The following is a 15,990-nucleotide window of genomic DNA, read 5'->3' on the forward strand; positions in this document are numbered from 1 at the left end:
TGTCTGTCTGTGCCTGTTTGATCACCATTTACTGTCTAGATAGATAAAGTCATCCACTACTTCTACAGTTTGTCTGGAAGCACTTTGTCTTGTATCACCACTTTCGCACTGACACTCTGGATTTTATTTTTGCCCAAGAAACCCTTAGCCCAAGAGCAGCTGCCTTGTGCTGGAAGCATTTTTGAGCATTTTTGAGATCACTCTGTCCTGAACAAAGACGACAACATCATCTACATAATCCAGGCTGGTAAAAGAGGTTGAACCCACAGTTATACTGATATTTGTGGAGATGTGTTCAAGGAGCCGGGGGCCTGACACATCCCTGCTTCACCCTGAATCTAGTGTGAAAACTGTCAGACCTATGGGTCCCCCAATGCACTGGTGCCCCTGAGTCATTATTTAGATCTTGAATTAGTCTCAGGAGGATGTTGGGAACACTGATGCCTCATAGGGCCTTCCACAAGGAAGCTCTAGTGACAGAATTGAAGGCTGCCTTTAAGTCTAGGTATGCTGCTGTCAAAAGCTGGTTAAATTCATGATGGATCTCATATAAAAGACGGAGAGCAAGTATAGCATCATTTAACATCATTCCTATTTCAGATGAAGTGCATTCAGTGTTTCAGTAACTTTGAAAAATAATTTGGTTTTCGGAGCAAGTCATACCTGGTAAAAGAGGCCAAGATGAAAACTGAAGCGGGCATGCTTTCAGTTCTTTGGAATGTCATTGGATGCTTTCTCTGCCTTGATATAAAACGCAGTTCCCTGTAAGAATTAAGCATCTATTTCTGTTGTCTGGAATAATACTAGCCAAAAAAACCCATTGTCATGAAAGCTTTTTTTGCTTTGTCAAAATTCTTAAGGGCTTGTTAAGCTCATTTAAGGCAGAAGAAAATCTATCACTCTCGTTAAGTATTTTTCTGTATGTGTCCACAAGTCAGCAAAAAGCAACTGAGATTATGCTTTAGAAATTATCTGGAGAAAGGTTGGAGGTTGTGCCACAGAAAAAAGACACTAATAATGAAGAGGGATAATCATGAATTCTCATTTATGCTTTGCCGAGGGACGTACCAGCCGCCGCTTCCCGCCGCCCCCATTGGCCTGCAGCGGTGAACCGTGGCCAGTGGCAGCCAAAATCGGCCCAACTTGCAGATGCAGCAGATAAACAAACCGGCCCAGCCCACCAGGGGCTTTCCCTGAACAAGCGGCATCCCAAGTTTTGGAAACACTGGGCGAGATGAAAGGTAAGATGCTTGGGGAGTGGTTATATGTGTCTGAACAGACTGAGGGAAACCACCCATTCCTTGGAACTCTCAGCAGGGGTGAATCCAAAAGGCAGTCTGGAAGGAATGAGTTGGGAACAGAATGGGAAATCTTTGTTTGGCTTTTAAAGAGGCAGGATTCTGTCTGCAGAGAAGTCTGCAGTTTCCACAGTATGCATCCGATGAAGTGAGCTATAGCTCACGAAAGCTTATGCTCAAATAAATTGGTTAGTCTCTAAGGTGCCACAAGTACTCCTTTTCTTTTTCTGAAGATAAAACCTTCAACCTTATAATGGTTACAACTGGGATGAGGATGTGTATGATGTTTTGGGATGCAATTCAGACCAGTGACGGGATGTCACTCCTGTCATTTTTTTCCAAAGTGACAAGGTCGGTGAGGAAGTACCTTTTGTTGGACCAACCTCTGTGGGTCAGAGGGACAAGCTTTTGACCTACACAGAGCTCTTATGCAGTCTATGCAGCCTCCAGTGCACTGGGAATTTCTGACTGGACAAACATTAACACCTTTCAAACAGGACTTGCACTTTTCAAAAGTAATGAGGTTTCTTAAAATAGGCAAGATGCACTTTTCAAGTCTACAGTCATTAAATATAAATGGTATTGGTTTGTGCATTTAGGCTCTGTAAAGACGACCTTATCTAAATGTGACAGCAAATGCCAGAATTAAGATTAAATGTGGGAGTCTATTTTTAAAGCTTACTCAGCCAGAAGTTTCTATTTTAGTGATGTTGGGCTTTATTAGCAATAATTGATTAGCAGTCTTTGGGGAATGAACTGCACAGGGTTCATGAGCCAAGGAAAGAAAAGATAATATGTAGAAATCCTGCATTAAAATAAAATTCCATTTAAACTAGTGTATGGGTGTTAAGAGAACACGAGTGGTTCTGTCTCCAGCTGAATTTAGTTTAGTGAATATAGTCTGGTTTCATTTATGAAGCCAAAGTGAACTTTTCCAGTTACTGGGTGAAAGCCTCTGACACAAGAATTGGATTCTGCAGTGTACAACTGGTCTGAGGCCAGAATCAAGCCCTTTTTGTCAACCTTGTGAATGGATAATACTGGAACAAAAATTGTCATATTCCAGAGTGCTGGGATTACAAATATTTTATTCTAGAACTCTTAAACTTATTTTCAACTATTTTCCTAACTATAAGAGCACCCATGTCAAGCACTGAACTTTTTGGGTGGTTTTTGTTTTTAACCTAACAATGGATGTGTGCGCATTAGCAGAACTAAAATCTTTAATTTAGTAAAAATAGGTTAAAATAAAAATAGCAGATTTGAAGTGTTCTGTGTTGTAACCAATGGCATCAGTCTTATTCAACAGCACAGTTAAATTTGAGAGGATTCGACTGATCAATCATAGCTCAAAATTGCTGTACAGTTATTAACTGTCAGCTCTATAGTAGCTTTTGATAAAAACTGTACATTATATAAAATGTGGCACTCAGCTTTACTACAGCCCTCAGAACGAATCATCTGAATGCCCACAATCACTTTGGCTGCCTCAGTTTGTTTTTTCTCCAGTTAAAATATCACCATTATTTTTAGCCCGGTTATGTCTCAAAATACTTAATTTTGAGACTTTGCTGTATCATTATAACTTGACAGAGCTTACTGTTAACTTGTTAATAATTGCATTCTCCTTGGGTAATAAATACCTCCGGTTTGGGCCTCAGAGATGATTTTGCCCAGGGTATAGTTATTCCCTGGTAAATAGGAAATAGTTTATTTTAGTTTTGAGTTAATTTAATCTAGATTATGGTAATTCCCTCATGAACAGGAAGCACTGAGTTATCATTAAACAACTTTAAATTAGCTCAACTTCCTTACCATTTTCTGCTTTATTGGCTGAGGAAAGAGAGATTTTTCTTACACTCAACTTCATGGCATTCGGTTTGTGTATAACACAGTATCTATAGATCAGTTGATGGCAGCAGTTAACACCTTCAAGCATAACAATATCTCCATCTCAGCTCCGCCCGTTGCCCCAATACAGTTCAAAATGTTGACAGTCTGAATGTGGTGGTGCTGCCATGTGGGTCCCAGGATATTAGAGAGACAAGGTGGGAGAGGTAATATTTTTTATTGGACCAGCTTCTGCAAGTGAGAGAGGCAGGCTTGTCTCTCTCAACAACAGAAATTGGTCCAATAAAAGATATTACCTCACCCACCTTGCCTCTCTCACATCCAGAATGACTTTTCTGCCAGACAGAAAGAAGAGAAATAAGAGCAGTGTGGGGGGAAAGGGGGCATGAGGAGGAAAAGGGAACTGGGGGGACATAACCAGTCCTTGGTGTGGGGATGAGGGGGTTGCAAGGAGTCCTTGAAATAGAGGGGAATGGGAGGGTGGCACACAGGGAGCTTGTAGGTGGAATGGAGGGATGCTTGGAGTCCCTGGTGGGTGCAATGCACTCAGCCTACAGAAGCACTGAAGTGTGCTAGTTTGGTATATATTTCTGCTGAAATAATAGGAACTGCTAGTGTATATTTGAAGACAGAATCTGACCTCTAGTAATTAAGTACTATAGGTAGGGGAAGAGATACAGTAGTGGCTTTAATTTTACGGTTTGTGCATGACATCTCCTTGATATCATTGTCCTTTTCTTTTCCACTTTGTAGTTGCTTGAAAAAGACTTATTAAACTGAATGATTCCCTACCTCTCTCTCTATGAGTGTATATAAGCGTCTCTCTCTCTCTCTCTCTCTCTCTCTCTCTCTCTCTCTCTCTGAGTGTATATAAACGTGTGTCTCTTTGGAAGACTTCCTGTCAGACAGGAACAAATGTGCCAAGTCTTTAGCTTCCTGCATAAACATTACAGTTTTCACTTAACACTTAGCCACATTAATATAACATGGCCGATTAAAAGCCTGACTGTTCTCAGTGTTTTATGAGCTATCTGTCCTCACTATCCTTGGCCTAAAAGTGTTGCTGTGGTCATATGCAGTTGGAGGGTTTTGCCATTTTAACTTATTTTTTATACCCTTTTAGCACTTTATCTCTGCTTAAAATCATACCTTCTGAAAGGTCACACTTCCAAAAAAACAGAAGATTTCTGTCACTTGGAGAGGTGCTTTGAAATTAAATGAAGCTCTTTACCTGAATTGTAGGAGTTGTGTGTGTAGGAATTAGGGGAGGGGAATATTTAGCTGAGGATCATCTGCTCTCCATTGTTATCTTCTTCAGAATCAGGGTCATTTTTACTGAGAGATGCTTCATCCTTGTACACACAAGGGTATGCTTTGTGATTTTGATAAGCAGAGATCTGTTAAGGGAATTCTGAGAGTTTCATGGGTAAATGGCCAACCTTCAGACTGAAATATACCAGAAATTGTAGTGGCAGTAGGGATCTATCACACAAAATGTCTGATCCAGCAAATCCTTGTTCATGTAATCCCTGCTCATGAAAGGGTTACCAGGGATTCGACCCAAAATTTGTTTAGTATGTATAATGGTATGAAGGTCCAAAATTTATACTTAATTGTTGTACACAAACATCTAACCAAATGTATTTTTTCATTTATGTTTAAGTTTTTATGCTGACACAGCGACACATCCGGTGAGAGTCTTGTGGCCAGTGTGAAATGAGTTAAATGACTTCAGTCCAGTTCTCAGTAATAAGGTGGTCTCCTCAGAAATAGCTCTCAACAGTAAGTATGGAATGTTTTGCAGACATACTCAGAGAAGAAAAGTATTGAAAGGGCCAATGAGAAGAAAGTCCCCTTACGCTTCAAGAGATGGTTTATTGAAGACAGTTGATGGAATAGAGCGGAGGACTTGCACTGCCAGTATATATACTGTGCCCATTCTGAGGAGAATGGTAATTCAGTCTCCAAGACTGTCAAGCTGGCATCTTCTGTGAACACTGACATTATCTGAAAATACATAATTTTGAGGGATTTCAAAATAAAAATCGAATATAAAGCTGAGGAGTAGTGAAATTAAAAATAAAAATGATACTAATGCTGAGGAGAATTCTTGGGAAAAGATAACATAGTGATACAAATTTTGGTATATGGATTGTAATTATGTATTATGGTATGTGAGGTTATCTTCTGTAAGTAAGTAACATAAGGCAAATGAAGATACCAGTAATATATTATAAGTGTTGAGGATTTTTCATTAATGTATCTAACAGGAAAAATGATCTGCAAAATATGCCAGAAAATTACTTATTACAGAATCTTGTGAAAATATTTCTCTCTCACTATGATGAAATACAGTTTTACATTCTTGGTAGTAAATCAGGTCACTTCAGTCTGGCTTTTCAATGACGTTTTTAATTCTATCAGAGAAGACACACTGTACATAAAAAGTAGGTCACACTGTGCAGAGATTTCACTATCAGACTGATAAAATATGCTTGCATATTGAATCTCCTTGGTGTGAAAAATGGATGGTTCTGACATTAGGATTTGGCATCAGAAAGATTGCATATATACATTTGATGGTGATATCATTAAAATAGCTGTTAACCTATTTTTCACATGAAGATTTATTTGTCTATTTTTTTTAAATTATGCTCTGCTAATTCAATTGATATTGCCAGGTAGGTTAGACCCAAAATGTAGGTTTTGTGTGAATATATGTAGAAAATACAGAATGGCATGACATATAAGGCTTTTATCAACAATTTTGGGATGGCTACGTTTCTCATGAATGGCTATGCAACATACCATGCCATATATTCTGTATATGCCCTCTCTGGTATAGGAAAAACTATTTTAGGAAAATTTGTGTGTGTGTTTTAATTTTTTTTTAAATATTGGGACTATTTTGTACCCCTTCACCTGTTGAGCTAGGTGTCTTAATTACCAGCCCTATGAGTACTAATTGTACAGGGCTCAGGGGAAATAATAAAAGCTTATGAAAATGGCCCAAAATAACCTTTCTATACCTACAAAAAAAGCCCATTATCTTGGGTTTTTCCAGGGGTAGAAGGGAAAGCTGACTCCCACTGGGGAGATAGGAATCTACCAGTCTCCCTTTTCCAGTGGTACTGTATAAAGCTCATGTTTCTTCTTCAAGTGATTGCACATGTGCATTCCACTTTTGCTGCCCGTGTGCCCGGCACGTGACTGTTGGGAACTATTTCTCTCAGTGGTGCAAGTTGAGTGAGTCGAGTGCCCTCTGCTGCCACATGTCACTGTATGCAGGTATAAGGGGCAGAGCTGAAACTAGCCCCCCTCAGTTCCTTCTTCCTGCCTGTGATAGTCATTGGAACCCCTGTTCATTGCCAGAATAGTTTCTCTCAGCTCTGCATAGAATATAGTTAGTTTAGTAGCTAATATAGTTAGTAAGTTTTAGCTGTTAGGTTTAACAATTTTTTTTCCTGATTTTTGTTGCTTCCCCCTGTTTTGGGATTCTGCTGCTGGCACCGAGTATACCCTGGGCTTCAAGCCATGTGCTTCTTGCCCAGAGCCTATCCCTGTGAGTGACCTGCACAGTAGTTGTCTTAAGTGCCTGGGTGAAGCACATGTGAAAAACCGATACCAGATTTGCCAGGAGTTCAAGTGTAAAACACAGTAGGATAGGGAGGATAGGCTGAAATTCCTGTTGACAGAGGTAGCACTCAGACCACCATCGGAGCAGTCCTGGTCCGATTCGGTGCCAAATCCTGCAGCTTCAGTGAGAAGCGTGCCTTTGGCGTTGTCAGAGTCTCTGCACTGATCTTCACTTGCGCCAAGGAAGAAATGCAAGTCTGCCACAGAGGCTCTGACCACGGGAAGACCACCACCATCCAAGTCTGGTAAGAGGGGTGAGAAGGAGTCAAGTAGAATGCATCTGAAATCTAAGCACTCCTCCTTCAAATCAGTGCCCAAGCCGGCATAGTTGACTCTGGCACCAGAGAGGGCACTGTCAAGCCTGGTGCCAGAAGCGGCACTGTCAACTTCTTCTGCACTGCAACAAGAAAAAATCTCAATGCTGACTACCCCACAGGCATTTGCAGCAGCAAGGAATTTGCTCTGCCATTTGGTGCCAGTTGCACTGGCAGTGTGGGAGTCAGATCCTCGGCCCTGTTGGCCTATCTGGCACCAAGAGAGCAATTTTCAATACTGTACCAGCTGCCTACTTCCCGGACAGTTGGACTATCGGTATCATTTAAGGGGAAGCCAGCAATGGTGGTGGCACTCCCCCATCACAAGGTTCTAGGCACTGGTCCTGGACACCAACTGGAGCAGCCCCTCTAGAGTCTGAATCAGGGGCAATGGTCCCTAGAAGATTTAGCTTTCAGCTTTCGGACATTGATGTGTAAAAGCCATCAAGTGTTCCCCCACAGACCATCAGTGGGGATTTCCCCAAGAAGACCTATTTGTGACAGTGAACAACAAAATGTCAGCATTTCTGTTCCCTATGAGGTCACTGCCTGGGTTCTGGCATGGTCAGGCAGGCTCGTCTACCTTTTACCACCAATCCTGCTCATTTAGGATGTTACTAAAGATAAGACGGGACCAGGCCAGAGTCATACTCATAGCCACACCATGAACCTATCACCACAGGCTCTCCACTGTCCTAGAGTTGTCAGTAAAATCTCCAATCTCACTTCCACTAGACTTGGACGTAATCTCCCAAGATTGTGGTTGCTTACTTCACCTGAGCCTACAATGCTACCACTTAGCTGCATGAATGCTCCATGGCTAGATGTTAGAGAGTGGTCTTACTGAAAAGAAGTTCAAGAAATCCTGCTTATTAGTAGAAAGCCTTCTACAAGAGCTGCTTACCTACCTAAGTGGAGATGTTTTTCCATCTGATCTTGCTAGTATGGAGTATCACCATCCTGTTGAACATATTCTGGACTACTTATTTGCACTGGAAACACCAAAGTTTGGTGGTTAGTTCAATCAGACAGCTATTTCAGCATTCTACCCTACAATGGATAATCGTTCTATTTTCTCATGACATGTCCATAAAAGGTTTTTGAAAGGCTTAGTCAAAATTGTATCCTCAGGTGTAAGACCTCATTCTCCCGTGGGATCTAAACTTAGTGTTGTCAAGACTTATGGGTCCCCTGTTTGAGCCTTTGGATACTTGCTCTCTGCTGCATCTATAAATGAAGGTGGCATTTTTGGTGGCCATCAACTTGGCCAGCAGGGTAGGAGAGCTGTGTGCCTTAAAGTCTGGGCCTCCCTATGTTATATTCTTTAAGGACAAGGTTTACCTCTGTCCTTATCCAAGGTTTGTCTCAAAATTTGGGTCATCTTTCCATTATCAATCAGCCAATGTATGTGCCTGCATTCTATGTGAAGCCACATTTGAGTAGGGAAGAGGAATGTTTATATACCTTGGACATCAAAAGAGCCCTGGTGTTCTACTTAGACAGAAGCAGGCACTTCTGTAAATCCTCCCAATTGTTTATAGCAGCGGCGGACAGAATAAAAGGACAATCAGTCTTCATCCAAAGAATTTCTTCTTGGATAGCTTCCTGTATATGCATGTGCTGTGACCTGGCTTATGTCACTTCACTAACAGAGTCACAGCTCATTCAATGAGACCTCAGTTGACCTAGATGGCTTTTCTTTTTACAAAAGAGTAGCACAAGCTAGTAGAGAAAAAATCAGAAATTCTAAGGTGCAAAATGAGTTATACCTAGCAAGGGACATAAAAGGCACTAAGAAGAGGTTCTATACAAGCATTAGGAGCAAGAGGAAGGAAAGTGTAGGTCCTCGAATTAGCAAAGAAGGAGAGCTAATAATTGATGACCTCAGTAAGACAGGTGCTTCACTAAAAAGGTTAATGGCGACCGATACTCAACACAATTAATATTAACAAGGAGGGGAGGAACACAAGCCAAAAAGAGGGAAAGAACAGATTAACAAATATGTAGATAAGTTAGATGCGTTCAAGTTGACAGAACCTGAAGAAATTCACCTTAGGATATTTAAGGAACTGCATTCCTTGTTTCTATACATATAATTTTGCAATTGGTAGTATTAAAACACATTTTGTTTGAATGGCCAAGCTTATTAAGCAATCCAGATTGCTCTGTATGATGGTTTTGTCCTCATGGTTATTTTCCACTCCACCAATATTTGTGCTATTTTCTTTCAGTAGTCATTTCATATTCCAGATCATTGATGAAAATGTTGAATAACATCAGGACTAGTTCTAATCCCTGAGGACCACAGAAGAAACACTCCCATTCAATTATTTATACCCTAATGACAAGTGCTTTTTGAGATCTGTCAGCCAGTTCTTAATCTATTTAACTTGTGCCTTATTGACATTGCATAGTGATAATCTTTTAATGAGAAAGTCATGTGGTACTAAGTCAAATACCTTATGCAGATAAATTGTTTTCCTTCCTAGTGAGAGTCCTGGAGTGTGGCTGGATTTTCAGTGCTCTGTATCAGTGTCCACACAAAACATTAGTGTGTGGCTAGCTGGTGCACTGTGAATTCACAACACGGCTTGCCACGCTACACCTCACCATGTAGACAAGCCCTTACAGTCTCTTTGAATTATTCATTTAGAAGAACAGAGACCCTGGGGGGCAAAAACCTCATATAAAATATATTAACATGATCAAAACCTATTTGACATCTATAGCAGAATTAACCTTTAAACAAGGGATTCTAAAGCACACTGGTGTTTCTCTTTGAAGTGTATTTGAAATTCAGTTTTGTGTTTTGCTTTTCTTCTGCTTCATAATTTGAATATGGGTCAGAGAGAGAGAGAGAGAGGGTGTGTGTATGTGAGAGAAAGAGAGAGAGACGATATGTATAATCTTTAATAAGGAGAGTTGTCATTATTGGGAGCTTCCTGACACATTGAGATGAGAAGATATTCCAGAGTGGCCTAAACCTACCTTTTACTTCTGAAGAATCTAAGGGCAGGTCTACACTACGGCAGGGATCGACGTCTGAGATCGATCCACCGGCGGTCAATTTAACGGGTCTAGTAAAGACCTGCCAAAGTGACTGCAGATTGCTCTCCAGTTGACCCCTGTACTCTACCCCTGATGAGAAGAGTAAGGTAAGTCGATGGGAGATTTTCTCCCGTTGACCTCCTGTGGTGTAGCCCCCGCGGTAACTTGACTTAAGGTATGCCGACTCCAGCTATGTTATTCACATAGCTAGAGTTGTGTAGCATAGGTCGACTTACCGTGGTAGTGTAGACATAGCCTGAGTCTTGGAAGGCTTGTTTCACCCAGATTGCTTTATTTAATTTTATTCCCTCATGAGCAGTTATAAATTTTCTGAGATATGGGAATCAATACAGATACAGTGCTCTCTAGAGTGGTCTAACCGATGACTCATTCAGCGGCGCTGCCTGTTCAATTTACTTACGCTGCATTTCTGTAATGAGTCTCCTCAGCATTATGTTTGGTATTTTCACTGGAATTACAGAGTTAATGGAGCCCAAGATTTATCTCAGTATATTAATTTTCAAATCCTGTTGTTGGTCAGTAGCCATTGTACCATACATGGTTTTTTAAACATGTTTCCTCTTGATATATTTTGCTCAAAGGCCTGTTATCTCTGCATTTATGCGCACTTCATGGAACTGTATTTGATAAATAATAATAATTAATTGCCATCCATTTAACCCTGGTATTTGGGTGACCTAAGTGTCTCATATGGCATTTGACGGCAATGTTAATCTTACATTTGATTGAATAAACATAAATTAAATTACCAAATCACCGGAATAAGTCCATAAGGAGTTACATTTAATATATATTTTTATATTAAAATTAGAGCTAGATGAAGCATTTTCAGTTAACAGTTTAGTTGCCCCCCCCCCCAATGCCATTTTGGTTCAACTGAAATGATTTGTGAATTTTTGTTGAATTTGCTGAATAGTTTCAGCCAAAACAAAAAATAAAAATGTTTTGGTAATACTGAAACTTGTTACAGGTTGAAAAATACATTTCAATTTCAGGCATTATGACATAAGTTAAAGGGCTAGATTCACAAGGGGAGGAGGTAGTGGTGGTGGTTGTCTCCCATTATAAGCTTTAGCCCAGCGGTTAGGGCACTGGGAGACCCAGGTTCAATTTCCCTCTCTGCCTGTTGTGGAGAAGGTATTTGAACTTGGTTGTCCCACATTGCAAAAGAGTCCCCCCACCACTGGGCTATGGGATATTCTGCTATGGAGCTTTCCCAGTGTCTCCTGCTGAAGCTGTTCCACTTTTTTATAAATAAATAATCATTGGAGCAGGGACTTGAACTTGGGTCTCCCCCATCCTAGGTCAGTGCCCTAATATCTCCCAGACTTTATATTCATGTGATGTGACCTTTATCCTCCAATGGAGTAAGTGGGTGAGGAATGTGGTTCCATCCTTGATTTGCTGACCAGGGCAGCTGAGCAGAGACTGTTTTTAATTTGCTGTCAGTTGCAAATTACTATTCTTCCTTATCTTACTCCTCCCCTACCCTTTCCCCCAAAAAAGGGTGGGGGAAGCAGGGGAGAAATTGTGACCTGAGGTGTGTTTTGGAGTCATCATGCCTTACAGGGCTACTTCTGAGGCATGCAGTGCGAACAGCGCCCTTTGCTCTGGGCTCTGCCTTAAGTCACAGTGGAACCACTACTGAAGAGATGCATTGGAACTGCATTAGTCATCACAGTTCCTTTATGTACTGTAGTTTCTAAGAAATGATTTGCAAAATAGCATTGGAAATGTCAAATAAAAATACTTAATGTAGTCATTCATTGACCATCTCTGGACTCCAGAGGGGCTTGATTCTTGGATTTGTCTTGCTTTCCTCAATGGATAATAGTCTGGCTGTAATACTGTAGAAGAATGTGAAGAACTTCTCTGAGACTTTGTGATTTTTAAAAAAAAATTCCTTATAGAAGATGTTAACACTGAAATAAGACTGGAACAGAGAAAATACAGACATCCATCCTACAAATTTACCTTTACCCCATCCCACCAATGTCCCTCAACCTTGTTCTGGAGGTACCATGTCTAGGGATGACATGATGGTTGAGTCTCTATGAACTATTAATTCATATGTCACTCTACGAGGTACTAAAAATAGTGTTACTTGCAAAATAGAAACTTAGTGACTAGGAATTGGACTGCTAAAACCAGCTCATTTCACTTAGGTCGCAAAAGATGTGATAATGATTACTTTCAGTCACTGCTAACTTGGGCCAAATTCACAACAATGGCCTAGGGTTGAAAGAAATTGTATCCTCTTACCAATGTCCCTAAACTATCTAGTCTCCTGGTGTGGAATTTGTAATGAAGATTTTTGAAAACTAAATATAAGCATATCTGAATTATCTGCTTTAAATAAGGAAAACATCTTGCAGCAAATATTAAGAGACCAAAGAAATAACCATATAAGACCTTGATTTCCACAGAACATAATCCCTTCACGCCAGGATTTAATTCCTGTCAAGTCCACTGGTACTCACTGACTTTGCCTTGGGAAATTCAAGGAATTAATTATATGCATTTCACACAAAAATATGCATCAGAAGAAACATGTACCAGGGAATTTTTCTGTGTAAATAGTTAATAAATAGAAAAAGAAAAAAAGAAAACTCGTGCAGGGACTATGGAATGGATTATCTCACCTGCAATACAGCATAGTCCCAAATTATTTGATAATTCTCTTCCCATAAAATGAATTGATATGGATTAGGTAATGCTAGATGATAAAGTGTATTCATAACCTCTGAGATGCTTTTTTTTTCTGGGGTCAAAAATGGAAGATAGGACTCAGCAGCAGAATTAAACATCTTATTTCACCTTGAGAATCTTGGCTGAGAATTCATCTATTGCTTTCTGCATAACCGGTTGATATCTGTCTTACATACTTGAAGCGGGCAATATTTATGAGCACCTTGTGTGACATTTGAATATCCATGATTTGTCATTCATCAGTGTGCCAGCCTTTGATTGAATTTGTTCATGCCACTTTACTGATATCTCTCAATACAGAGCAGCAATTCAGAGATGCAAGTGCTCTGACAACCAGGCTATACAGACTAATAGTAGCATATTTAAGTCACTGCTCAGAATTCTTGCCTGTGGGGACAACTGGTGAATACTCCATTTTGAAAACTGCCAGCTTAGCTCTGAATAGGATCTACTTTTAGTCCATTATCAGTTTCCTAAACACTCTGAGACCAGCTGAAGCTCTGAGTAAGTGACAGTTATGTTTTCTGTGAGGCATAGTTATATTCCAGGAAGGATGTTAACCTATGTTATACCATATTATATATGTTCATAACCTAATAATAAAAGGTCGCTGTCAATGGTGTTGGTGCAAATTGTAACGTACTTTATTATTTTATGGTGAGAGAGTCTTCTACAATTCATGTCTGATTTTCAGAGAGACTGAGTCCCTTGCAGCTCCAAGGACTTCTGCTGGAGTTGTGCGTGCTTGGCAATCCTGAAAATCAGGGCAAAGGTGTAGGTCTGAAACTGGTCCACTGTAGGTTTCTTTAAAATAGCTATCAGTGAGAAATTTAAAACAAAGAAAAGACTAGCACTAGTCATTAGTTTTATAGACCCCACAAAAACAATACTGCACACATTCACACCCTTCCCTGATTTTTCGCAACAGCTGTTAATGAACAAATGCCATTCTTTCAAGACCTCTGCTAATATGATTGATGATGCTGGTGCACACCCAAACATGTTTTGGCGTGATAAGGTGCTATATGAATTGAAGATCTTTTAAAATAAAAGACCGCTTTTAATTTTGCCCACTCTTGTTTTTGTGCTTCCTATCTCATTGCCCCCTAAGAACAGAAGACCCTAGAATGTGAATAATTATGATAAACTGGTTTAAATAATATATGTACTTTGAAGGGAGATATGAACTGCAACCTTTAATGCAGGAAACATTAAAAACTGCATCAACATAGCCATACTTTACAGTAGGCCTGATCCAAAGCCCACTGAAGTTAATGGAGTGTTTTGGGAACAGGAATATAATACACACTCCCATACCATTTTTATTTTGCCTCAGATACACAACAGCTATGAATTTGTTCTCTGCTGAGGTTTCAGTAGCTTGGTAATGTGATCTTGGCTCAGTCAACTTTCTATCTGGTCAGTATTTAAAAGTAACTACAATATTGATTGGCTAGTCAGGATAAAATTGCAAAATCAATTTTGGAACACATGACCTTGTTTCATCCAACTATAATGTATTTAGCAATCCGTTGCTTCACTGAGGAGAACATATTTACATTTTATGAATAGTTTTCTGTCCTGCTAGAATTTTCTTTCTATGTTTCTAGTGATGGCTATAAATCAAAATGTTAAATGAGGCACAGCACCTTCAAATAGGCTGTTCATTGAGAGTCAAATCTTGCTAATCAAATCCCCTTGCAGTGTTCCGTGGAGACTGAGAAGGCTCAGCACTTCACAGAAGGGGCCCTAGGACTTGGCCCTACTTAAAGCTCTCTGCTGAAGATTTCAGAGTAACAGCCGTGTTAGTCTGTATTTGCAAAAAGAAAAGGAGTACTTGTGGCACCTTAGAGACTAACCAATTTATTTGAGCATGAGCTTACGTGAGCTACAGCTCACTTCATCGGATGTCCTTCAGTTCTCCAGCCTGGCTGTCAGCTTGCTCAGTGAATCCTGCTTGTTGCTTTAGAGCCTTCTGCTGGAATATGCGTATGGGCAGCATGCAGTCTGAAGCACTGAGGCTTCAGCTGAAAGAACTGTTCTGTTACATGGAAAATGCTGCCTAGAGTTTGGATGGTGATAAATGGTTTTCAGTCTTATTTTATTTTCTCTTTTTTTTAGAGTCTGAAATTGGTCCAGCAGCAGAACCACCACTGTGTGTTTCTGGGCTTTGATGGCGATTGGGTTTTTATTTTGGATTTCCTTTAAGGAAGCTAGACTGTGGGGTGTTCCTTCAAATTTTAATAGTTACCAGATAGCAAGCCAAATGGTCTCTTGCCATTATCGTACATAGCGTAAGTTTCTTACCGAGTTTCCACTAGTTTGTTTTTGTCTTAGTTTTATCATGGACTGCAACCTTAAAGGCTATGTATTTTATATAGCAAATAAGTTGGTTTTGTTTGTTTAAATGTATTTGGTGTAAAATTATATAGGGGATATAGTAATGCTGTCTAGCATCACCAATGTATAAATTATATATTAATATGTCCCCCTCCATGCTGTTTGTTATCATGTGTTGATCTTGCATTTCACCTTGATGAAGGGACTGCAGCACTACGCAGTCCAAACTCTTTATTTTGAGTGAGATCTTAAGGGAATGACGTAACTCAAAAGATAATCTGTGGAGCTCAGAGATTTCACAGTTAAGCACTTCTGGTGAGTCACTGCTGGCAATGAAGGCAAATGAAGTGTACACAGACATGATTTAATTATGTGAATGACTAGGAATATTTCTGTTCTGTAGAACAGGTCCTCTATTTTTGCCAGACTCTTTCATAAATGGCTCATTGCAGCAAATGCTTCATTCTGCAGTGTCTAGTCTGCTGTGCCTGTCATCTTGATGTGTTCACATTACATAGCACTGACACTCCAAGGGCATCTGGGAGCTGAAACAGGAATACAAGCATTTAATCTGGGAGGCACTATTTAAGCAAGTTCGGGTTTTAATAGGTTATGTTTTTAAAAGCTTATAAAAGTTGTTTTATTGAGGGAGACATAAGAAGATTGTCCAAGTTAACAATTTCTAGAAATGTCAGTGGTATTCCCTGATTTCTTACAAAGGATCTGTCTCTCTCTCAAACCAGCAGAATGTCAACATGGGGGGAAAACTTTAA

The 15,990-nt window shown here is 39.9% G+C and overlaps 1 long non-coding RNA gene across 3 annotated transcripts in view; it reads left to right on the plus strand.

Moving 5' to 3' along the window:
- The window catches only part of LOC140911487 (uncharacterized), a 39,195-nt gene that overhangs the window by 5,929 nt on the left and 17,276 nt on the right, over nt 1-15,990 (plus strand). For 2 of the 3 annotated variants that reach the window (XR_012158989.1, XR_012158988.1), the window contains exon 3: nt 1,061-1,241. This is a non-coding gene — a long non-coding RNA (uncharacterized LOC140911487). Of the gene's footprint in view, nt 1-1,060; nt 1,242-14,998; nt 15,162-15,990 lie in introns of those variants that run through there. The other variant, XR_012158990.1, reaches the window with a different exon arrangement.

This window comes from Lepidochelys kempii, chromosome 5, assembly GCF_965140285.1.
Source record: "Lepidochelys kempii isolate rLepKem1 chromosome 5, rLepKem1.hap1, whole genome shotgun sequence".
Taxonomy (NCBI): Eukaryota; Metazoa; Chordata; order Testudines; family Cheloniidae; genus Lepidochelys; species Lepidochelys kempii.